Source organism: Stenella coeruleoalba (assembly GCF_951394435.1).
Source record: "Stenella coeruleoalba genome assembly, chromosome: 11".
Classification (NCBI taxonomy): domain Eukaryota; kingdom Metazoa; phylum Chordata; class Mammalia; order Artiodactyla; family Delphinidae; genus Stenella; species Stenella coeruleoalba.
The window spans coordinates 23561607-23588467 of NC_137157.1; the positions used below are offsets into that span (position 1 = coordinate 23561607).

The 26861-nt window shown below is 38.7% G+C and overlaps 1 long non-coding RNA gene across 10 annotated transcripts in view; it reads left to right on the top strand.

Moving 5' to 3' along the window:
• LOC307193759 overlaps positions 1–11806 on the top strand; it is a 681048-nt gene extending 669242 nt beyond the window's left edge. For all 10 annotated transcript variants that reach the window (XR_013830398.1, XR_013830399.1, XR_013830400.1 and 7 more), the window contains one exon: positions 11668–11806. This is a non-coding gene — a long non-coding RNA (uncharacterized lncRNA). The remainder of the gene's footprint in view (positions 1–11667) is intronic.
• Positions 11807–26861: the final 15055 nt, after the last annotated feature.

A 26861-nucleotide genomic window follows, 5' to 3' on the forward strand; every position in this document is an offset into this window, starting at 1 on the left:
GAAACTGTGATTAGAAATCTTCCAAAAAACAAAAGTCCAGGACCAGATGGAAACCCAGACAAAGGTGTTACAAAAAAAAAAAAAAAAAAAAAAACTACAGGTCAATATCAAAGATGAACATAGATGCAAAAATCCTTAACAAAATACTAGCAAACAGAATCCATAGTAACAATCTGAAGGATAAAAACCATATGATAATCTCAACAGATGCAGAAAAATCTTTCAACAAAATTCAACACCCATGTATGATAAAAACTCTCCAAAAGGAGGCATAGAGGGAAACTACCTCAACATAATATAGGCCATGTATGAAAAACCCACAGCCAGCATCGTTCTCAATGGTGAAAAACTGAAACCATTTTCACTAAGATCAGGAAGAACACAACGTTGCCCACTCTCACCACTATTATTCAACATAGTTTTGGAAGCTTTAGCTGTGGCAATCAGAGAGGAAACAGAAATAAAACGAATCCAAATCAGAAAAGAAGAAGTAAAGCTGTCACTGCTTGCAGATGACATTATACTATACATATAAAATCCTAAAGATGCTACCAGAAAAGTACTAGAGCTAATTAATGAACTTGGTGAAGTAACAGGATAAAAAAGTAATGTCCAGAAATCTTTTGCATTCCTCTACACTACTGATGAAAAATCTGAAAGAGAAATTAAGGAAACTCTCCCATTTACCATTGCAACAAAAAGAATAAAATACCTAAGAATAAAACTGCCTATGGAGACAAAAGACCTGTATGCAGAAAACTGTAAGACACTGATGAAAGAAATTAAAAACTATACAAACAGATGGAGAGATATACCATGTTCTTGGATTGGAAGAATCAACATTGTGAAAATGACTCTACTACCCAAAGCAATCTACAGATTCAATGCAATCCCTATCAAACTACCAATGGCATTTTTCACAGAATGAGAACAAAACATTTCACAATTTATATGGAAACACAAAAGATCCTGAATAGCCAAAGCAATCTTGAGACAGAAAAACAGAGCTGGAGGAATCAGGCTCCCAGGCTTCAGACTATACTACAAAGCTACAATAATGAAGACAGTATGGTACTGGCACAAAAATAGAAATATAGATCAATGGAACAGGATAGAAAGCCCAGAGATAAACCCACACACATATGGTCACCTTATATTTGATAAAGGAAGCAAAAATATACAATGGAGAAAAGACAGTCCCTTTAGTAAGTGGTGCTGCGAAAACTGGACAGCTACATGTAAAAGAATGAAATTAGAACACTCCCTAACACCATACACAAAAATAAACTCAACATGGATTAAAGACCTAAATGTAAGGCCAAACCCTGTAAAACTCTTAGAGGAAATCATAGGCAGAACACTCTGTGACATCAATCACAGCAAGATCCTTTGACCCACCTCCTACAAAAGTTGAAATAAAAACAAAAATAAACAAATGGGACCTAATGAAACTTAAAAGCTTTCGCATAGCAAAAGAAACCTTAAAGAAGATGAAAAGACAACTCTCAGAATGGGAGAAAATATTTGCAAATGAAACAACTGACAAAGGATTAATCTCTAAAATATACAAGCAGCCCATGTAGCTCATATCAAAAAAACAAACAACTCAATACAAAAATGGGCAGAAGTTCTAAATAGATATTTCTCCAAAGAAGATATACAGATTGCCAACAAACACATGAAAGGATGCTCAACATCACTAATCATTAGAGAAATGCAAATCAAAACTACAATGAGGTATCACCTCATACTGGTCAGAATGGCCATTATCAAAAAATCTACAAACAACAAATGCTGGAGAGGGTGTGGAGAAAAGGGAACCCTCTTGCACTGTTGGTGGGTATGTAAATTGATACAGCCAATATGGAGAACAGTATGGAGGTTCCGTAAAAAACTAAAAATAGAACTACCATACGACCCAGCAATCCCACTACTGGGCATATACCATTCAAAAAGAATCATGTACCACAAGGTTCATTGCAGCACTATTTACAATAGCCAGGACATGGAAACAACCTAAGTGTCCATCGACAGATGAATGGATAAAGAAGATGTGGCACATATATACAATGGAATATTACTCAGCCATAAAAAGGAATGAAATTGAGTTATTTGTAGTGAGGTGGGTGGACTTAGAGTCTGTCATACAGAGTGAAATAAGAAAGAGAAAAACAAATACCGAATGCTAACATATATATGTAATTAAAATAAAAAAGGTTCTGATCAACCTAGGAGCAGAACAGGAATAAGGACACAGACGTAGAGAATAGACTTGAGGACCTGGGGAGGGGGAAGGGTAAGCTGGGATGAAGCAAGAGAGTGGCATGGACATATATACACTACCAAATGTACAACAGATAGCTAGTGGGAAGCAGCTGCATAGCACAGGGAGATCAGCTCGGTGCTTTGTGACCACCTAGAGGGGTGGGATAGGGAGGGTGGGAGGGAGACACAAGAGGGAGGGGATGTGGGGTATATGTATACATATAGCTGATTCACTTTGTTATAGTTGTTAGCAGCAACTAATACAACAATGTAAAGCAATTATACTCCAATAAAAATGTTTAAAAAAAAGTCATACAAGTGCCCATGACATGTCTGTACAGGCTAACAAAACTGAACTGGATGGAGAGTGTCAGGGATCAAAGTCAGTGTGTGGAAAACTATCTTATTTTCTATTTCTCTTTTTCCTCTTAATGAAACTGTTCTGGTGGTTGCACTTCTACTTGGGGGCAGACCTGACCATGCAAACAGAAGAGCTCTTGTCTCTTTCTGATGGAAGCATTTAATTACTGCTACCAGGATTTCCATTCTGGTTGTCCCTTGTCTCAGCAAACACAGAAACCCAGGCTGCCATGGAGGTATCAGGTGGGCTTTGTAGGCTTGGTGTAAGCAAGAAATAAACTTGTTGGGATAAGCCATAGAGATGATTTTGAGCTTGTTTATTACAATAGCAAAACTTAGTTTATTTGACTGAGGGACTGTGTTATTCATTTTTAATCCCTAAGATCTAGCATTGTGCTTGGCATAGAAGAGATATGCAGTAAGTGTTTGCTGAATGGATAAACAAATGAAGGAGTGGACGAATAGAAAACAATTAGCTATGAAGCCATCTCACTGCAGACCCCTGAAAACCAGAAATCAGACTTTGAGGATAAAACAATTACATGTGAACTAGATACCCCCAGGCTTTGCATCACAGAGCCTTCTTACTTCTTGCAGTAGGAGTTAGTAACTTTGCAAATAGAACTCAGTTAAAAACACAAATATTTTATAATAACCATTGCTCAGAAATCTAAGCCCTTTGATTATCTCAGTCATGAGCGACTTTGTCCAATATATCAAGGATGTAGGATTCATTAATATTGGTTTTAGTTACTCACTGGGATTTAAGACTCAAAAATCCAGGAATCCAGGAAGTGGTTTGCAATTCATTTGATCAAACAGAAGTCTCCTATAAGTAGTATTAAATCAGGTGGGGACCAATTTTCAAAATCTTTTTAGGTAGAATTTTGTGATTGTGTGACTGTAGGCACCTGGCTAGAAATAACAACATGGCATATGCTGTTATGTGTCTTTGCCCCTGAGTTTGCAGAAGCCTGCAGTTCAATGTCGATGCTGGAGGCAGGGGCTTTCTTCTCTAGTTCATTGATTTTAAATTAAATTAACTCTGATCTTTAGGTCATCTCCTAGATTATAAAAGCTGAGGGCATCGTGAATGATGAAAACAGTAGGAGTAAATGTATTGGAGCAGGTTGAGCAATTTAAGTGCTTTGAAATGCAACTGGTGCAAAGCAAGGGTATTTGCAAGCTATCCAATTGAGGGTTGATTCTAGAGATGCTGATGGGGAAAAACCACTTGAGCAGAGTGAGTGTTAGAAAACAGTTGTGATCTTCGGAGGACAGCTCCTTTCTAGCCCTCTTTATGTCCTTCTGCTGTGTTTGCATGCATCTTGTTTTCCACTTGAATCTTGATGGCTCCATCTTCTTTCACAACATTCTTCACTTTCAGAAGAGTGTATTAGTTACCTATTGCTGCATAACAAATTATCCCAAAATTTAGTGGCTTGGATCAACAGTATTTATTTTCCTCATAGTTTCTGTAGGTTGGGGACCTGGGCACAGCTTAGCTGGGTCTTCTGCCGCAGGGTCTCTCACAAGTTGTAATCCAGGTGCCAATTGGGGCTTCAGTCATCCAAGCCTTGAAAGGAAAGAATTTGCTTGGGGAAGAATTCAGTTCCAAACTTAATCATGTTGTTGTTGGCAGGATTCAGTTTTTTATATGGTGTTGAACTGAGGGGCCTCAGTTCCCCAAAGTCTGTGGGCCAGAAGCTATGCTAAGTTCCTTGCCATGTGGGCCTATGCATAGGGTAACGCCGAACACTACGACTTGCCCCATCAAAGAAAGCAGGCAAAAAGATCCAGAAAAGAGGACAAGCAAGCAAGATGGAAGTCACAGATTTCTATAACCTAACTTTGGAAGTGCCATTCCAACACTTCTGCTGTATTTTATTCATTATAAGTGATTAATTAGGTCCAGCCTACACTTACAGGGAGGGCTTTTATCAGGCCTGAATACCACTGGTGGAAAGCATCAAGAAGCATCTTAGAAGTCTGCCTAGCATGAAGCATCTTAGAAGTCTGCCTAGCATGAAGGGTAAATCCATGGTAGCAGAAACTGTTTCTCAGACTTTTTCTCCACTCGACCCCATTAGAAGAGGACAATGAATGGATATATGTGATTGAATCAGCATTCTGTAAGTGAAAAAATTCTACAATATGTTTTAACTTTAAAAGAATTTTGCATTTTACTTTATTCAATAATTTAATAAGAGTTAATAAATATGCAGGACTTAATGCAATATATAAATATATATATTCAATTAATCCTTATAAAAACCTATAAACATACTATTAAATCTCCATCTTAAAGATTAGGAGACTGAGATACAGACAGGTAAATAACTTGCCCAAGGTCATTCAGATGGTTAATGAAAGAATCAGGATCCAACCAAAGCAATCAAACTTTCGAGTCCAGGCCACTGTGCATTATATTTCACCTACTTTTTAATATGCTTTTGATTACTTGCTATTATGAGCTGAATTGAGTTCCCTCGAAATTCACGTTGAAGTTCTAACCCCCCAGTACCTCAGAATGTGACTGTATTAGGAGAAAAGGTCTTTAAAGAGGTAAATAAGTTTAAGTGAGGTAATTGGGGCAAGTTCTAATCCAATACGACTGATGTCCTTATGAGAAGAGGAGATTAAAACCCAGTTACAAACAGAAGGAAGTACATATGAAGATATTTGAAGAAGATGGCTATCTACAAGCCAAGGAGAGAAGCTTCAGAAGAAACCAACTCTGCCCATCTCTTGATCTTGGACTTCTAGCTTCCAGGACTCAATAAATTTCTGTTGTTTATGCCACCCAGTCTGTGGTATTTGTTATGGCAACCCTAATATATACTAATATACCTGCCAGCAGGAATATTAATGTCCCAGGATGATATGCCATATATTAGCTGTGGTACCAGTATCCACAGCACACCCCAGTTTCACTAGCTCAGGTGTGGTGGAAAGTACGTGGGATTTGGCCTCCTATGCAAGGACTATCTTTAGCATGTAAAGTTAGGCAAGCTCCATAACTTTTCTGTAAAGTGAGGTTAATAAGACCTACCTCACAGGTCTGTAGAGGGGATTAACGAGATAATACGGAAGTGTCTGGCACAGTAGCTGACATATATTAAACCCTTAGTTAATGTCCTTTATTGCTTAAATGTAAGTCACATGTTAAAGCAATTATTGAAGACACGCAACAGAAGCTTAGTCCTTTGTTCACTCTCTCTCTTGTTCTGGAAAGAGATGAAAAAAATATTATCAGTTTTTCTTCTGTGCAGGCACTTTCTATATTGATCCATTGCAACTTTTCTCCATACTGGTCCAGACCTTTTTTACTGTTCTTAATGTAAATTCAAAAATATCAAGAGAACGCCAAAATGGCCCAGTTTCTAGTCTTGTGTGAACCCTTTAGACAGGAGATGATTCAGAAAAAATAAAATTTAAGATAACAAAAAACCCCTTCAGAGTGGACTTCAGTTCAATTCAACCAGTGCTTACTAAGTACCTAAAATGCTAGAATAAGCTAATTGCCTATAAACTGTCATCCAATGACTAACATATTGAATGCAACGTCAGCCTGTGACAAAGCAAGAATAGTTATAACAACAGAGAAGATACTAATTCCTTTGCATTTTTAAAAATAAATTTATTTTACTTGTTTATTTATTGGCTGTGTCAGGTCTTCGTTGCTGTGCGCGGGCTTCTCATTGCGGTGGCCTCTCCTGTTGCAGAGCATGGGCCCAGTAGCCGTGGCACTTGGGATCAGTAGTTGTGGCTCGCGGGCTCTAGAGCGCAGGCTCAGTAGCTGTGGTGCACGGGCTTAGCCACTCCGTGGCGTGTGGGATCTTCCCGGACCAGGGCTTGAACCCATGTCCCCTGCATTGGCAGGTGGATTCTTTTTTTTTTTTTTTTTTTTTTTTTTTTTTTTTTTTTTTTGTGGTAGGCGGGCCTCTCACTGTTGTGGCCTCTTCCGTTGCGGAGCACAGGCTCCAGACGTGCAGGGTCAGCGGCCATGGCTCACCGGCCCAGCCGCTCTGCGGCATGTGGGATCCTCCCGGACCGGGGCACAAACCCGTGTCCCCTGCATCGGCAGGCGGACTCTCAACCACTGCGCCACCAGGGAAGCCCCGGCAGGTGGATTCTTAACCACTGCGCCACCAGGGAAGCCCTCCTTTGCATTTTATATTGATCAGATCACGTTGGAAACATTGTTTTCAATTGTAGATGCCATTTTTAAGCATAGAAATTAACAAAGGATATAGTTTTCATGGGATGGTGAGAGGTCTAGGTGAAAAATTATTGAAAGAACTGGGGACATTTAACTTGAAGACAAGACAAACTAGAGAGGACACTTTAAGTGTTTTGAATTCTTATACGTATGTCATGTGGAGGACGTCTCATTTCCTTTGTTGCCCTTGGTAACAAAATTGTGACTTATAGTGAGGCTAAATTCAGTTCAGTAAGACTAAAAATGTTTGCTATGGACTAAATGGTGTTCCCCCAAAATCTATATGTTGAAGTCCTAACTCCCAATGCGACTGTATTTGAATATAGGGCTTTTAAGAGGTAATTCAGGTTAAATGAGATCATTAGGGTAATCCTATTGAGTTAGAGACCTTTTAAAAAAAGAGAAAGAAATCTCTCTCTCTTCATGTGCACACACCAAGGAAGGACCATGTGAGATCACAGCAGGAAAGCAGCTATCTGTAAGCCAGGAAGAGAACCCTCACCAGAAACTGAATGAGCCAGAACCTTGATCTTGGACTTCCCAGCCTCCAGAACTGTGAGAAATAAACTTCTGTTGTTTAAGCCACCCAGTCATGTTATTTTGTTATAGCAGCTGGAACTAAGACAATGTCTAAAGTTAAAATTAAATAATTTGATGAGCATTGAGTAGCAAGCAGAGGCCCACATGCATGTGCGCTACGGCATACTACAGAAGACATTTCCAGAGCAGCACAGAGGCTACAGTGGCTGACTATTATGGTCCTTTTCTCCCCTGAGATTCTGTGATTTCACAAGTCTTTAAAGCTATATGGACACAGAAACACAGGTCTCTACTTGTATCATTGTCTTCTCACTTTATAGAGGATGGAGACTAGACAAATTGATTTCATCTCTTATGTGAACCCTTATTCATTGACAGTGGCTTCCTGGAACTGTTTTGAGAAGGATTTTTGAAGCTGTGTGAAAAAAATCCATGATAAAAGGAACTAATATTTAGTGGGTAATTGTCATGCACCTGGCCCCATTCTAAGCACAGTATTTGTTTTAATTTACTTTATACTTGCAACAACGCTAAGAGTTGACTCCTAGTAGCATCAACATTTTTTGAAAAGAATGTCAAGTCACAGACAGGAGGGACTACTGAAAGGCCATATGGTTAGTAAGTGGCAGTGTCAGACCATAAACCCAGTAGTTTGGCTTGAGAGATTTTGCCTGTAACTCTTACACTGTGATACCTCTCCAGCAATCCATTTGCAGTGATTATCAAAAGTGGAGGGGGTTGAAGAGGTCATGCTCCAAAATCCTTATGTCAGGATCTGTTCTGGGGGGCACTCAAACCCAAACAAGTGGGCATAATATATTTTTATATGAATGCCATAACCATTCAGGCACAAATCAGAAAATTTTAAAGACTCTTTAATAGTTGATTAACAGATTAGAGCCCAGTAGTCCAGACACTGTAAATTATAGGGAAACAGTGTTTGGAATTCCATCATTTCTTCGAAAATTCTGTTTGGAACCATGTTATCCCAGTTCATGTTATAATGGACAGTAGAAATAGGTAACATCAGCTATTAAACCATATTTCTCTGACCCTTCAGCCCTCTATGATTGCAAAAACACCAACTCCCTTCTTAATCAACTCCCACCCCCAGATATCTATTTATGTAAGTACTCTGGGGATCATGTAGGCTCAACGCTTGCCCCAGACACCTCTTTCCCTCTACAGCTCTTGCCATCTCTTATCTGCTGTCGAAGTTTCTCAGGTAACTTCTTGCCCAGATTACTGATAGCTGCAAACCTTTCCTGCCTTGTGTTGTCATCCAACTGTGTCTGTTGAAGGTAATATCACTGCCTTTCTCTTCTCTGTTCTAGATTTGGTTGATTTGCACAGTAAATTGTGTCTGTTGAGTGCTCTATCAGCAGGCCCCAAACTTGACACATAACAGTGGGCTTTTCCCTCCAGACAAACACAGCCCTCTCTTCCATTAAACCCAAAGAACAATTCCCAATATCTCATGCCCCTCGGTATCTGACAGATTTGTGAGAGACAAGCAAATGAGAGGGACAGGCTTATAAAGTCTTTCTAAGCCAAGCATTCATTGTGAATATAACTGATTTTTTATACTATTTGAAGAAAATTCTGTGCCTCCTTGCACAAGTCTCAACATGTCACTTTTAAATTTATTTAAAATAATCCTTTCTATTAAATTGGCCTCAAGAGTCCCGCATCTTTTTACCTTCCAAAATTTCCCTGTATTGCCTTTATTTTAGAGAAAGCTAAGGAAAGATGATAAAAATCTACAGTCCTTGATCCTACATTTTAAAATGCAAGATGTTAAAATCAAATAAAGTAGGTCAAGCCTTCTCCATATTTAGCAGAGACTAGCGCTTTTCTATATCAGCAAATATTAAAGTTGATAGGCAATCAAAAGTGCTATATCTTCCTTTAGTATAAGAAAATGTTATTAAGCAGCTGACGTTCTATTTTTATTTCAGCCAAAGAAATAGAACAAATCCAACTCTGTGACTTTATTGCTTATGATTTTATAGACGGCTATTTTGTACATTTAAGTAGAGGCACTTTATTTTACATTTATTTGGACAATGAGTAATAGTTAAACACATTCAACTAATTAATTATAAGTGAAGTCCATTTAAATGCTGCCTGTGGTTAAGCTTATAAAACCCTCAGGGGTTTGAAGCAATATTTAAAGTTGGAAGGTCTGACAGAAAAAAATGGAGGAATGTGTAAGGAGGAATAATACTTGAAAATTCAAGGCTAGAGGTACCTGGGGAAAACTTTAAGTCCTTGGTTTATTTTGAGAATGGAGAAAGTTATGAATATCCTTCATTATTCTGGGACATAATAGCACTCAGTTGGACAAATAAAATATGTAAGTAAAATTAAATGATGCTACTTTTCTTCCTAATAATAGCAACTCTAACATCTAGGATGTATGCTATGTTCATTAAATGAAAAAGAAGAATGTAAAAACCTCTAAAGCAGACTAACAGTGTTAATACAATGAATTATTTTGTAAAAATTCACCTCACTAATAACAATAAATGATTTTAACAAGTACTTTCGAGGTAAAGAGAAGATGTTGCTATTCATTAATGGAGAGAATCATTGGGTTGAAGAACTTTGCTATGGGAGGGACTGTACTCTGAACCCTGGAATCCTTCATCTTCTTCTAAAAATGACACCTGCCATTAAAGTATGAAGTGAGTCATACCTGTGCCTATTTGTAATTGGAATCATTGCTTGAAGGTGATGTCATGAACTCCACAGCGAACTTTGTCTCTTGGAGTCCACACTGTTCCCCAGAGGAAGAAGACTCTTATCACTGTGATTTCCAGCCAACAGCCAGGTCCAGTCCTTCAAAGTAAGGAGCACAGGGTTTGGAGCAGCTGGGGCACTGGCTGCCAACCTGGCCCTGGATGTCATTCACGGCCCACATACCTCTGACTGTAGTTTTGCATCCCTGATACCACCTCCATTTTGGTTCTGATCTAGGACATAAACTGAGCCCACATCTCCGAGTGTTTCCAATGGACTCATTCTCCATCCCCTGGTCACTTGACTCTTTCAATCTCTAATTTAGACTTTAGATGAGTCTCTGAACTTCCTGGTTCTGTTCTTAGACTTCCTGGAACTTTATATCTATGTGGATTCTTCCCCGGTACTAGAACCTCCTCCCACCGAACCAACCACTTGCAGTTTGGCCTCAACATCCTCCTAATCCTATTCAGAAGGTCCACATCTACTTTGCCCTTTGCCACCCTCTGGTACCACAGGAAGAGCAGCCCTACCTGGAATGCAGGTTGACCTCTTGTGGGCTGGAAGTACTCTTCCTGGTGCATTTATTTTCCTTATCTCTTTCTCTTGGACAAAATAAAATGTAAGTTATAGGGTTTATTAAAGGAGGAGCAGGAGGAAGAAGAAGATGACCATGGTGACACACAGACAGCCATCGCTGGGAAGGTCACGAACTTGATCATGCAGGCGAAGTGGTTAAACACTCTAACGTCTTGCTAGAAAAGGAACCTCACAGAGAAGCCTAATGGGAAAGCATCTTATCAGCTCAGACCTCCACCAATCCTGGATAAGTGACTATTCCCCCAGGAAGAGATTTAAAATATCCTTCTCCATCACACTACCAAGAAGTCTGATTTAACAAACGAACAAAAAGCAATGTTGTAAAGAACAAAAATTCAAGTCAAGTGCACTAAACTCTATGTGTTTTTGTGCATGTGTGTGGGTGTGGGTGTGTGAGAGAGATCTCTCTCTCTCTATATATATATATGTGTGTGTGTATATATATGTGTGTGTATATATATATATGTGTGTGTATATATATATATATACACACACACACACACACACACACACATATATATATATATATATATATATAGAGAGAGAGAGAGAGAGAGAGAGAGAGAGAGAGAGAGGGACTTCAGTCAGAGATGGATTTAAGTTTATGGAAGCCTGAAGCTTTTACAATTTATGAAGCCCACTTTAAGAAAAAGAATACAAAATTATAAAGGACAACTTAATTACTAGAATAAATATTTATTTAGAATAAGAATAGAAATCACAACAAATGATACATTTTTAAAAGCTGTCAAATACCACGAACATTACAAAAAATAACAAAGTTTTTATTTAACTGCCTATTATATCTCTATGATACTTTGGGCTGCATATTCTTTGATTGCTTCTTCAATTGACAATAATTTGGAAATATAATTTTGGAAGACTTTCCACAGGCCTGCTTCCTTCTCCGCGTGTTTCAAACCATGTTTCTTCTCCAGGACCCACATATGTCCCATGCTACCTGCCATCGGACACGCTCACATGATGCTCTGACCTCTGCCCCTGCACCTGGTGCCATGAAGCCGAGTGAGGCAGCTAGTGAAGAGCAGGAGAGTGCCTGGGAGACATGTCATCACCAGGAAGGTTAGCAGTATCTTAACTATACTCTGAAGGGGCTGTGAGCCTCGTAAGTATATGCCATGCAAATTAAGGTATGAGCAGTTCAATCTCCCCTTAGCTGGATCCCCAAATACCTACAGCCACATCGCTATCTGACTTGAAGGGAAGTAGGACAGAGTGGAGATGGGAATGGAAAGAAACAGTAGCCTTAAGTAATCGTGGTTAAATTATCTTATTCGTACAAATTTTACACATTTGTAGGGTCCTCTCCCAGAGCCTTGGAAGGGACCTGTGCAATTGAAGGGTTCCGAAGTTTGACCTCATTAGCTTCATAGTAAATCCACCTCTGGCACCAGCCAACATTTTCCTGAGTGCTTAGGAAATATGGAAAGCTAAGCCCTCCATAAAAGTTAATTGATGATGACAGTATTTGGAGATTATCCTTTGAGAAAAGGCGTTATCGAAGACTAGAGATAAGTCATATTTAATAATTAGGGTCCTAAAGCAAGGTATAGACACTTCTCTGAAAATGCCAACTGGTGGGGATGGCATGGAACAGATTGCAAGAAAAATCCAGAAGGGTGTTGAAGTATCCCCATGGATCTTGAAGTTCCTAACTGAGGAGAAATTTGATTTTTCTGTCAGAATTCAAAGTAACTTATTCATAATTTTTAAATATAAGAATGTGTTTTAAGACATACATTTTTTTATCCTATAGTCTAGATTCCAGTCATTCTCAAATTCTGCTTTGTTTTTTTTTAAAATAAATTTATTTATTTTTGGCTGTGTTTGGTCTTCGTTGCTGTGCATGGGCTTTCTCTAGTTGTAGTCAGCGGGGGCTACTCTTCGTCGCGGTGCGCAGGCTTCTCATTGTGGTGGCTTCTCTTGTTGCAGAGTATGGGCTCTAGGTGCGTGGGCTTCAGTAGTTGTGGCACGCAGGCTCAGTAGTTGTGGCTCGCAGGCTCTAGAGCACAGATTCAGTAGTTGTGGTGCACGGGCTTACATGCTCTGCGGCATGTGGGATCTTCCTGGACCAGGGATCAAACCCGTGTCCCCTGCATTGGCAGGCGGATTCTTAACTACCAGGGAAGTCACTCTGCTTTGTTTTTGTAAACCTTGCAGGCAGGTACCTGATCTGTATGGGCACTACATAACTGTTATAGTCCTGATTTTGGTGTCAAAGTCGGGATAAACCAGAATAAATAACCTCCACATAGAATTCTATCTTAATAAGGCTTTTGTTTTGTTTTGTTTTTGGCATGCCACAAGTTACAACCAAAGGAAACATTCCAAGGACTGAATAAGTCACCTATATTATGAATACACTATTTGCAATAACTAAACCTGGGTATCTTGGGCTAAAAGCTTAAACTCTAAAGGATGGTGGCTCCTCAGGTGATACATAGAAAGTGGAGCAAATGAAGAAAATGATGGCAATAGATTCAAGCAACTGATAGATGTGCTGTATGATAAAGTTAAACAAGATTTAAAAAGACAATTATAAGGTCCATGACTATTTGTTGTAAAATAAATCACTTTTCTATCATGAAGGAGTTGTATAGAGACACCAAGAATCTCTGCAAGAAAATGAGATTCTTTTATTGAATAAAACTAAATGTGAGGCATGGAGAGTCAAGAAGTCAAGATTCTGACTATGAATGTAGAAAATAGAAGCATAGGTCACCAGGACAGCATTCTAAGGCATATCCTTAGAATGCCTTACCTCCAGTTATTGAAGGTACCAGGTTTTGCCTCACATATTTATCTATTTCTTCTATGTATAACTAAGACTTTTTTTGAAGAAATATAAGGCTGAAAAATACTGAAAAGGGGTTACTTAATTTATTTTTCTTTGGGACAAAAATATATCTAAGTTTAGATAGAAAATATACGTTATCTTCTTAAAAATTTCTAGAAATGGAGATTCAGAGCCAATTCTGCTCAAACAGAATTCCAGTGTTTACACTGTTCTCTTCAGAGATGAATTTATCCATCTAACAATCTTACAGTATAATCTTGGGTCTTGTTTCTTTCCTTCTATAAAAAACAAAGCTTATTCATAATCCTTTGCACACTAACGATTCACACAATTTTGCTAAACTCACTCTCCAAGTTCTGTATTTTCTTTTCTGACCAGAAAAAGTCGACTTGCTTTGATGTTTTCTCATATAACTCAATCCATTTTTTTATGACTCTTCTCTTAATTTTATCCCTCTTTATTCATGCAGCTCAGTTTAGCTCATCTTATATAAAAATTTGCTATTGTATCAGTTAGGAATGTGTTTGCCTGCAAGTAACAAAAACCTCAACAAACAGTAGCTTAAACAGGAAAGGGGTTAATTTGTCTCATGCAATAAGACGACAGGAGTAGGCAGTGCGGGGCAGGTTGGTGACTCAATGATGTCATTAAGCATGAAGGATCCTTTTTTTTTCTCCCCCTCTGCTATCCTTAGAATGAGGTCTTTCTCAACATGCTTGTAACCTCATGGTCAGGAGTTGACTGCTGCACCTCTGAGCTTATGTTCATGTTACACAAAGAAAGATTCAGGAAAGGACTCAAGTCCTTTCAATAAGAGGTGGAATCTGGTTCCCTACCCACCACGTCTGGGTTGGCCTTGTCACTTGCCATGAACAACAGAATGTGAAGGAATTGAAGATATTTCAGTTATAAGCCTAGGCCTCCAGAAGTCCTGCATTTCTTCACTCTTTTTTGGAAACCACCAATGATGCCACTAAAACAGCCTGTTGGAGGTTGAGACGGTGTGGAGCAGAGACTAGCTATCTCAGTTGAGGCTACAGTAAATCAGTGAGCCCCCAACAGACCCATTACTAACCATAGACACATGAGTGAGCCAGCCTAAAATTGCAAAGCATGCTTTGCTGACTCCCCACTTACACTGGTGACCTAAGGAATCACAAGCTAAACAAATGGTTAGGAGACACTAAGTTTGAGGGTATTTTCTTATGCAGCAAAAGCTAACTGATACACATGGGCTCTTCCAAGCTGCACTATTCCTACCCCATATCCAGTAGTAGCTCATTGACCTAGATGAATTCATTTCTATTCTGGATGAACACTTACATCTCACTAGTCATCAATAAAAACTGAGTGACGCCTTTAGCTTCTCTCTGCAAAATTCCTTTTTATGAGTTTTGGACAAGATAACAATGATCCCAAGTGGGTTTCTCTTGTGCATATCCCATACATGGTTCCATAGTTTTTGCTCAGATTAATTCAGATAATTCTAGGAAAGCAGTTTGCCAAGGACAGTGACTCCTTCTTACCATTAGATGTTTCTGTGTTGGTGAAAAATATCAATATATAATATCCCCCAAACTTCAGAGCATAGTTATCAAACTCTCTGAGTTATTTTAAATTCTCTCTCTGCTGGCTTGAGGTGAAGAGGGAAATACCCCTCCTATACCTTAGTAAATGGATGGGACCAAATGACTCCAAAAGTCACACTGTAATCTCCAATAATCTAACCTGTTGTGGTACTGGGTTAAGAATCTCTTAACTGATTTTTAATTACTTCTCTTGCAAATCCCACATCATGGTTTCTCACCTCACATCAAAATATGACACCTACTTCCATTTCATCATCCTGTACACTGAGATAAAGTACTCTCCACATGCAGATTTTTAAGTCTATCAGCAAATACTAGAGTCATTTTGGGCCAGAGGTCAGGAGGGGAGGAAGTCAGGTAACTGCTTTCGAGAACCCAGAACTCAACAGAAAGTATGCCACATCTTACCTCAAATTTTATTCACAAAACTGAATTCATTTGAACATCATCCTTACCACTTGGGAGTCAAAGCTACCTGAAAAACTATAAACAAAATATAATGAATGCCAGTGAGATGGTGTCCTAAACGCTGAGAGCACTCTGGTGGGGTGCTGTAGGAAGCAGCTGCCCTACAATGTCTGTTCTTATTTAACATCTTCATTCATAAGGCAGAATAGGGAACAGACAGCACACTGATGAAATTCACAGATGGTACTCATTTGGGAGATATTATGAATACCAAGGATATCAGGGAAATGATACAATAGGACCTAGAGAAGGAATAACAGTGAGACTTGACTTTGAAAATGCAAAGCAATGAGTCTGAATATAAAAAAAGAAACCTTCAACATTTAAATAGAGGAGAGAAAACTAGAAGTCAATGTTGAAAGTGACATGGAGTTGGATAATGGAGTTAAATTTAAAAACGGGCCCTTTGAAATATAGCAGTAAAATTACTAGTGTATTTCTTAATCATCTCTGGTCTTTGAGAGATGAATGAGGTGCTGTTACCATGTGGTCCCCTATTCGAACTTATCACATTGTTTTTATAAATTACCTTTTTTTTTTTCTTGAAATACAGAATTTTATTTAGAAACCATTTAAAGTAGCAAAAAAACCCTGTCAGGACAGACCAGGTAGAAAATGGGTCTCAATAAAATGGAATTTTAGGGCCACAAAGTCTAAAAGGCCACAAAGGAGAAACGGCACCACTGTTATTTGAACAATGGCTACTTACTTGCATTTTTTGGCATCGTTCATCACCGAATCTGGGTTTTCCTCTGAATTCCACACAGAGCATGCACCAGACAACAATTTTATCCTAAAATACCTGCTTGCTACACACATTTTAGGACAAGCTACCCCCAGAAACAAATAAATACATCAGGGCAGAACAGTCTCAGTAGTGGATAACACACATTTTGCAGAATTCTGCAGAACAAAGGAACTGAATAGACCGTGGGCAAAGCAAATGAGGGAGTTAAGGGATGAAATATTTTAAATATTAATAATTAACTCAGACATGGTACTGTATTTTCTGCAAAAGAAAATTAACATTTAGTAACACGTTAACATTTTTATCTCCAAAGAGATTAGTGCACTGGCAAAGTATTCCGATAACAGTGGAGGGCTGTGGACAGCAGGTACCGAAAACACCCAGCCTTGCAGATCCCAAGATAGCAGTGGCCTTCCTTCACTGATCACTCCCCTTGCCAGAGGTCCAGAAAGAACTTGCAGCATGATCACCTGCCTGCTGAACTTCCACTCTAAGCAGCAAACTTTAAGGAGCCAAAGGGGAGGCCCCAGTGGGCAAGGGGAGCAGAGAAGAGAAACACGTTAAATGTAAACTTAAAAGACAGTAAAACGGGACACAACCCCCATTCACATCCCAGAGATGTGGGCAAGTCCCCAAAAGTAGTTGTTAGATTTAAAAACTGGACACACCTCATTTCAAAAACAACAACAACAACAACAAAATACAGAAATAAATGCCTTAAGAGTATTTAAAACATGCTTGCATATTTCAAAATGTAAAATGTAACATGACAGGAGCTTTTGCGTGTTTGACATTGTGTCTGGGAAGGAAGGGCCAGAACCTGGAACCTTTGGGACCTGCTGTTCCCAGCCCTCGCGCGGGGCTGCCTGATGCTCGTAGGCCCAGACCTTGGCCCAAAAGGAAAGCTTGAAAAGTTACTTTGTGAAGCCATTTAGTGTCCTTGACCAATTGCATTCCTGATAAGAAGCAAGAGGCGTTGTTGCCTGGATGAATAGAGGGTGTGTTTCAGCCCTGAGACATTTTGAGCCGAAGAGCTTGATTTTCACAGAACTTTTCTCTGGTGATTTTTCCAGTTATCCCTGATATTTCTATGTACTGTAAATTACCTTTTGATTTGTATATTCCTTCCTATCACGTCAGACTTTAAGCTTCTTGAACACAGGGACTGAGTTACATTCGTTGTTGTAAATCTGCCTTAGCGACTGGCGCATAGTAGGCATTGGATAAATATTTCTTGAAGGTAAAAATGAACTACTTCCAACAATATCTCTTTCATGGGGTGAGATGATGACATGTTATCAGATAACATTTTGATTTCAGGTTATGAGTAAAGCAGGAGCAGGGGAGAATTATGAATAATGAGTAATAATAATATCACCTTTCACAATAACCATTTGAAGAGTCAAAAAAAGACTAACCCTCATATTCAAAAGGGACAGAGGGTATGAATTCCTAACTATGGAGATGAGGCATTTGAGACTTGTAGACCTCTGTCTGATTTGTAGAAGACATTTATGTCAGTTTTACCATTATGTTAGACATATAAGTCATGTTAGCACAGAATGTAGAATGTGAAAGTTATAACAGCAGCTCTCTGAGGATGGTTTTGGGACCTCTACTGACCTCAAAACTTTTTCAGGGAGTTCACAGGTTAAAATTATTCTCACATTATACTGCAATGTTATCTGCCTCCTCCAGTCTTCTTCTTTAGGGTGTATAATGGAGTTTTCCAGAGGTTAAATAAGGTGATCACATCATTGCCCTAGTGACTAGTGAAATGTTTGCTTGTGTTTTCTATTGTTTTAAGTTTTTCACAGCTTGAATTTCTAAAGCAGTAAATATTAATAGATAGGACACACACAAGCAAAAGCTTTGGGGAGCCCTTAATAATTTTTAAGAATGTAAAGCAGTTCTGGTACCAAAAAATTGAGAATTACTAGCTTTGGAGTCAAACAGATACAAGTTATAACTGACTTCCCAGTTATTTTCTAAGCCTCAGTGTCCTGGGCATAAGAGTAACATTTACATCGTGGAGTTGTTGTGAGGATTAAATAAGAAAATATAGGCAAGCAACAGAGCTCAGGGTTAAGTATACAGTCAACTCTTAATAAGTGGTTTATCATCATTGTAAAGGGATGATAACATGAAGTGACTTCCAGAAGCATTTTTTGACCCTTTGGAAACCATGTTTTCTTTGTAGTACTCCATCCATCCTCCAAGGAGAGGAGAGGAGAGGAGGTGAGAGGGCAGAGCCTTCATTCCTCAACCTTGAAATCAATGAGAAATTGATGATTCTGCTGCTTCTGACTTCTGGAGGGTGTGGGTTCATTAATTTCAAACCTGCTGCTAGAAGCTCCTGTGTGTAAATCAGAACAGGAAACATATGATGTCTCCCTGCTGGTGGTTAGAGCAGAAGGTCATCAATTTCAAGCAGGAGGAGCAAAGGGCTCTATGCTTCTGACCAATGGCCTTTACAGAGACAAATCTCTGCCACTGACAACAGTCCCATATGGAAGCTATCAAGGACCATGCTTTTTCATGTCTTAGAGAAGCCTTGTTCCCGAGAACTGCTGCATTCAAAATAGTACAGTACAAACGTTATCGATCATAAGGTAATCAAATTTACTTTTCTCTAACACTTCCCAATTAACGCTTTCATATGCATAGATCTATAACACCAGAGCTAGAAGGATCTTGGTGATTATTTGAACAAGGCCTCTAACATAGAGTTGACACGGAGAAAATAGGACTCAGACAATTTAAAGTTACTTGCCCAAGATCATACAGATAATGGGAGAACCATGATCTTATTCAAATTTATGATAACTTGATGACATATGCTATTATATGATGATATAATATATATAATAATAATATTATATATGATATTATTTATTAAAACCAATGTGCAGATGAGAGAACTTAGGTTTAACTATTTCCCCAGAGTTAATCTACTGAGTAAGTAGTACTGCACTACAGTAAGTAGTACAGATTCAAGTCTGAATCATCTTAGGGGGATTCACCACTTTATTTACAGAATTACTGTCATGTTTTGGGTAAGGCTTACTTCCCAGAAAAACAACTGTGAGGAACAATGATTCTGGAAATGCTGGTAGTAGCGTACCTACCCTTCCTTCCTCCACCAAACACTTTAGTCCTGCTGTATCCTCCCATATCTCAAGAGTTCTCAGTGTGTCCCTGATAAGACCCTGCCTATTGGGAAGAATGAGCATATTCTTGGGAGGCACTAATACCGATGACAAATTGTTCATCCTTAGGCAAAGTTGATGACTCTAATGCAAGAAGCTTGCTCAGAAATTTTTCCTTTGCTATTTTGTTGCTGTAGTGGAAATCCCACCACCACCTGTTCATTTACATTATACTTCTAAGGCCTTTACTAAGAATGAAATGTTACTTCGTGAAGGTGATGCATTAACTTTATTCAACACCATAAACTGGCTTTTCATATTCACTTAGATTAGTTCTGTATTGAGGTCAACAAGGAATAGTGACTATGATGAGAGCTATAGAGGTGGGCAACCGAAGGGCACTGAGTATCAAGGGAAGTCTTACCATAGTTCCTTCTACTCTGGTTTGAACTACATGAATGAATCAGTAAATATCTTCCTAATATTGTAAAAGATCTTTATTCTTATGGGTAGCCCCTAATTATGATAGAGTGTGGGAGACATATTCATGGACGTGGGCTTTTGGTTCAGAGTCTTGCTCTGCTTTTTATAAACTATGTGACTTTGAGTAAGTTATTTGACCTTCTGAGCTTCAGTTTCCTCAAGTATGAACAACAATAGCTACCGCATAGGATTTTTGTTATAAACTTAATAATGGCAACACTTATCATCATGATTACTAGTTAAGTAGTGAACTACGCTATTAGTCAGGATCAACTAGGTTATGCTACAATAACAAATCAATCCCCAAACCCTGTGGCTTAATACAACAAAAGTTGGTTTTCCACTCATACTACATGTCCACTATGGGTTAGCGGGCCACACTCAGGAACCCAGGCTGGCACTCTCCCCCATATTGTATCTCACCCATTTGAGACATGTGTTTCTCTCAGTAACCCCAGCAGAGGAAGAGAGCTCTGGGGAGTCTTGCACCAGCAATTACAACCTTTGGCTCAGAAATAAGACATGTCATTTCAGCTCACAGCCTGGTGGCTAGAGGTATCCTCGCGAACTCACCTAATTGCATGGTGCCTGGATATACAGGAAGCCCAGTGAATGTTTGTTGAAGGAATAAAGCAATAAACAAAAATAACAATTTATGTAAAGCATTGTTTCTATGTGCCAAGAACTGATTTACACATTTTTCTTGTTAAATGACTAAATGGACACAGCTAGATACAAGGTTAGCTCTGGATACTGATATTAATGTACTTTCATAATATATGATTTTAGAAAAATATTAAATCTTTCTTTTCCCTTCCTTTGCAGCATCAGTTTCGAGAGGATAATTCAAAAGCCCCTAAGTCCTACATTCGGTTTGCCTCATTTAAAAACTATTCATAGGAATTTGACAATGACATTAGGTGTCTCCATTACCGCTTCATACGTCAGTTAATGTGAGCTTGCTTTCAAGTCCGAATCTAAAAGTCCAGGTGCATCTTAACTCTGAACGCTTTGAAGTTTACGCATCCTTATTTAATGCGATAATGTAATCTATACGTTCAGAATCCATTTGAGGGGCAGTAAAGGGAAAATGGCACACCAAAGGAAAGATGAACTGCTCTCTGGGGCGAAGTCTATCTTGCACATGCATTCATCTTAGGCAGACACTGTTGTTTAAACTAAAAATAACCACAGCCAGTTCTGTGACACTAACCTGCTTAGTTACTCCTGTATGAACCAAGAATGAAAATGAGGACAAAGGTTGGCAGTGAGTCTGATGATTATTTTATGTCCATGCTCATGCTGTTTCATCTTGCCTGGAGGAAAATGGCGCCTGTGTGTCAGATGCGCACGTTCGTTTCTCGAGTTGTAATTAATTTACTTGGGTAGTTGTTACCCATAAGAGATTAGAATGCTGAATACCCTACCGACTCTAACAATGCAGTCAGATTACCACGTAATGCTCGGAAAAAACTTTGCCATGACCGTCGGCTCCGCGGCGTTACCCAGAGGGCACCGCTTACTTATTTTTTTTTCCTTGTCTTTTACCACATTCTAAATTGGTATACCTGTAAACACATTAATAGTCTTAATAGATACCCATCCACCCCAAAAGAATTTGCATCCTGGAAAACGACAAAAGAGAAGAATACTCATTCAGAAAAATTAAGGGGAGGGGAGTTGGCACTGAGACTTGAGGGGGAAAAAAAGGAAGCTGAAAAATAGAATTTACATAATGAGCAAAGGAAAAAGGTTAAAGCCTTTTTTTATTCATCTACTGGCTCTTAAGAATGCCTCAAGGATTAGAATAGACACTAGTCATATTCATACCAAATATGAGGAAAGCAGCCTGAGGATATTCCTTCTTTTTATTCCTCAAGAAACAAGCAATTATTTCTTATCTATCTGGGGAAATCATTGCAGGGCGGGGCACCCAGGAAAAAAAAAAAACAACAAAAATACAAAAACGCTGAGGAAGTAATCTTTCACACTTCAAACATTTCTCATGGCTCTGTTTGTTATTACGAAGCAATCCTGTCAGGTAGTCTTAAAATCTTTTGAATTCTTCCTTACAGAGTTTCCCACTTCAAACAAGAAGCAATTGCTTATAACAAAATGACAATTATCAAAACCTAAACAAAATGGAAGTTGTTTGCACAACAGTCAATCTGTTCAGGCTGACTGCAACAAGCGAAACGAAGCTAAGACATCTCAAATAGTTATATTTTGTGCAGTAAACAGCTCAAGTATTTCCCTACTCTCTCACAGGGGTACATATAATACCACTGTGATTTTAACATTGAGACAGGGACACATTTCTTAGCTTCTCTGATGGACTCAGATGCCCCTTTTTGTGTTCTCATTGTTCTGTGTATTTCTCCTTTGTAACACTAACTACAGCTGGAATTTTACATTTACTCATGATTGTTTTAGTAATGTTTGGGTTCCCTAGGCATTGGATCCCTGAGGACAGCAGACATGCCCCCTTCTTGGTTCACCATTGCGTCCCCATCTCCTGGCATAGGTCTGGTAAATGCAAACGTGCATGGATCTGTGTTGGATAAATGTATTAATGAAGGTAGATAAAACTGTTAATTAGTTCAGTTAAAGTCTGGGACACTGATGGTAGTCCCCCTTGTCACCTCTTTATTCTGTTCTCCACACCCTTATTCAAGGTGCTCTTTACCCAGGGACTGTCTTCAGTAACATTTTCCACTTCATTTTTAGAACTGTTTTATATTTATAGAAAAATTGCAAATATAGTACAGAGAGTTCCCACATACCCTGAACCCAATTTTTCCTATTATTAACATCTTATATTAGTGTTTCTTACAATTAATGAACCAATAGTGATATATATTCTTGTTAACTAAAGTCCAGATCTCCTTAGTTTTTATGTAATGTTCTTTTTCTGTTCCAGGGCCCCATCCAGGATGACACAGCACATGTAATTACCACGTATCCTTAGGCTCTTCTGGCTGTGACAGTTTCTCAGTCTGTGCTTTTTTTTTTTCTTTTTTCTATGACCTTGACAGTTTGAGGAGTACTAGTCAGGTATTTTGTAGACTATTCTTCTGTTGGGATTGGTCTGAAGCTTTTCTCATAATTAGACTAGGGTTATGTATTTGAGGGAGGAATACCACAGAGGAGAAGTGTTATTTTCATCACATCACGTCAAGGGTACATTTATCAACATGACTTAAACACTGAGATTGTTGACCTTGATCACCTGGCTGAGGTTGTGCTTGTTAGTTTTCTCCACTGTATGCAGCTATACTTAAGGGATCTGGGACTTATACCGCATATTCCAGAAGGTGAAATATCTAAAATTATTTGAAATTCTTCTGTATGGGAAACTTGCCTATTCTCCCTCATTTATTTATTTATTCAATACTTTACATAAGTATGGCTCGTGGATATTTATTTCATATATTAGGTTATAACCCAATACTACTTTCTTTATTCTGTCGCTCACATTGTTCCAGCTCTGGCCACTGGGAGCTCTTTCCGTTTGTTCCTGTGTCTCTTGGACATACCCTCGTCATTGAGGGGTCTTGTTTGTTTGTTTTTGATTTTTTAGTCCTTACTTTCTGACACTATAAGACACTCCAGACTCGTCTTGTATAGTTCCTGTCCCATTCCAGGACTCAGCAATTTCAGCTATTTCTTCAAGGAACTTTTCTTCCTTTTGTTGGGGAATGGTCTTAGAAACCAAGATCTGCCTACTAGGTGTGCTCACTGCTACTGGGGGTATTGTTGCTTCTAGACCAACTCAGCTGATGCAGCAAGGTATTGTGGTATTCATTTGCAAATACATGCATATCTATACCTATTTTTATATGGAACCATCTGTATCTATGTTAAGCCAAACATGAGTTCATACTGATGTTTCTAATTCTGATTCATTGCAACATGGATCACTCTAGCCTCTTCCCTGTGTATATCTGTAAACTTCCGCTCCAACAGTGATAAACTTGGCTTCTACCATCCACCATCCATTTACTTAATTGTTCAATTCCAGTCCACACATAGAGAAATATCAGGATTGTTAACTGATATTCTTGTGGGATATGACTTTATCAACTAGAATATGGTGTTTATCTACAACTTCTTCTGCCTTTAGTTTTATATTCCACTCACTTCCAAAGTTACTTTGGTCAGCACCACTTTTTTCTCCCACCCCTTCCAGTGAGGTTGTCTTAAACATTTGCAACACAGATTGTTTTAAGACAGTATGCTTTACGTTCTGTGACTACTAGACCTCCAAAAATGATTTTTTAAATAATTTACAAAAATTAAGGCTCACTTTTTGTGCTGTAAAATTCAGTGGGCTTTGATAAATGCATAATGTCATGTATCCACAATTGCAGTATCATACAGAATAGTTTCACTACCCTAAAACATTTCCCATGCTTTACCTATTTAACTTCCCTCCCCTTTCCCCCAAATCCTTGGCAATCACTGATTTTTTTTTTTACCATTACTAGATTTTTGCCTTTTCCAGATGCCATATAATTGGAATCATATAACATATAGCTTTCTTTAAATGGCTTCTTTCACTTAGCTATATGAATTTGATCTTCATCCACATCTTTTTGTGGATTGAGAGCTCATTTCTTTTTATTTCTGCGTAATATTCTATTGTATAGATGTGCCACAGGTTGTTTATCCATTCACTTATTTAATGAAAGACATTCTCGTTGCTTCCAACTTTTGGTGGTTATGAATAAAGTTGCTATAAATTATTCACTTGCAGATTTTTATACAGATGTAATTTTCAAATCACTTGAATAAATACCTAGGAGTGCAATTGCTGGATACTATCTCCAGTAACTGAAAAACTACCAGCAAAATCTCACTGAAGCTTTAACTGAAAATATATATATATTTTTAACATCATTATTGGAGTATAATTGCTTTATAATGGTGTGTTAGCTTCTGCAGTTTCTGCTTTATAACAAGTGAATCAGCTATACATATACATATATCCCCATATCTCCTCCCTCTTGTGTCTCCCTCCCACCCTCCCTATCGCACCCATCTAGGTGGTCACAAAGCACGGAGCTGATCTCCCTGGGCTATGTGGCTGCTTCCCACTAGCGATCTATTTTACATTTGGTAGTATATATATGTCCATGCCACTCTCACTTCGTCCCAGCTTACCATTCCCACTCCTCATGTCCTCAAGTCAATTCTCTACATCTGAGTCTCTATTCCTGTCCTGCCCCTACGTTCTTAAGAACGTTTTTTTTTTTTTTAGATTCCATATATATGTGTTAGCATATGGTATTTGTTTTCCTGTTTCTGACTTAATTCACTCTGTTTGACAGACTCTAGGTCCATCCACCTCACTACAAATAACTCAATTCGTTTCTTTTTATAGCTGAGTAATATTCCATTGTATATATGTGCAGCATCTTCTTTATCCATTCATCTGTTGACGGACACTTAGGTTGCTTCCATGTCCTGGTTATTGTAAATAGAGCTGCAATGAAACTTGTGGTACATGACTCTATTTGAATTATGGTTTTCTTAGGGTATATGCCCAGTAGTGGGATTGCTGGGTCATATGTTAGTTCTATTTTTAGTTTTTTAAGGAACCTCCATACTGTTCTCCAGAATGGTTGTATCAAGTTACATTCCCACCAACAGTGCAAGAGGGTTCCCTTTTCTCCACACCCTCTCCAGCATTTACTGTTTGTAGATTTTTTGATGATGGCCATTCTGACTGGTGTGAGGTGATACCTCATAGTAGTTTTTTTTTTTTTTTTTTTGGTGGTACGTGGGCCTCTCACTGCTGTGGCCTCTCCCGCTGCGGAGCACAGGCTCCGCACGCGCAGGCTCAGCGGCCATGGCTCACGGGCCCAGCCGCTCCGTGGCATGTGGGCTCTTCCTGGACCGGGGCACGAACCCGTGTCCCCTGCATCGGCAGGCAGACTTCCAACCACTGTGCCACCAGGGAAGCCCTCATTGTAGCTTTGATTTCTCTAATAATTAGTGATGTTGAGCATCCTTTCACATGTTTGTTGGCAGTCTGTATATTGTCTTTGGAGAAATGTCTATTAAGGTCTTCTGCCCATTTTTGGATTGGGTTGTGTGTTTTTGTGATATTGAGCTGCATGAGCCGCTTATAAATTTTGGAGATTAATCCTTTGTCAGTTGATTCGTTTGCAAATATTTTCTCCCATTTAGAGGGTTGTCGTTTTGTCTTGTTTAGGTTTTCCTTTGCTATGCAAAAGCTTTTAAGTTTCATTAGGTCCCCTTTCTTTATTTTTATTTTAATTTCCATTTCTCTAGGAGGTGGGTCAAAAAGGATCTTCCTGTGATTTATGTCACAGAGTGTTCTGCTGATGTTTTCCTCTAAGAGTTTTATAGTGTCTGGCCTTATATTTAGGTCTTTATTCCATTTTGAATTTACTTTTGTGTGTGGTCTTAGGAAGTGTTCTAATTTCTTTCTTTTACTTGTAGCTGTCCAGTTTTCCCAGCACCACTTATTGAAGAGGCTGTCTTTTCTGGGCTTTCTATACTATTCCATTGAGCTATAATTCTGTTTTTGTGCCAGTACCATACTGTCTTGATTACTGTAGCTTTGTAGTATAGCCTGAAGTCAGGGATTCTGATATCTCCAGCTCCGTTTTGCTTTCTCAAGATTGCTTTGGCTATTCGGGGTCTTTTGTATTTCCATACAAATTGTGAAGTTTCTTGTTCTCGTTCTGTGAAAAATGCCATTGGTACTTTGATAGGGATTGCACTGAATCTGTAGATTGCTTTGGGTACTATAGTCATTTCCACAATGTTGATTCTTCCAATCCAAGAACATAGTATATCTCTCCATCTGTTTGTACCATCTTTAATTTTTTTCATCAGTGTCTTATAG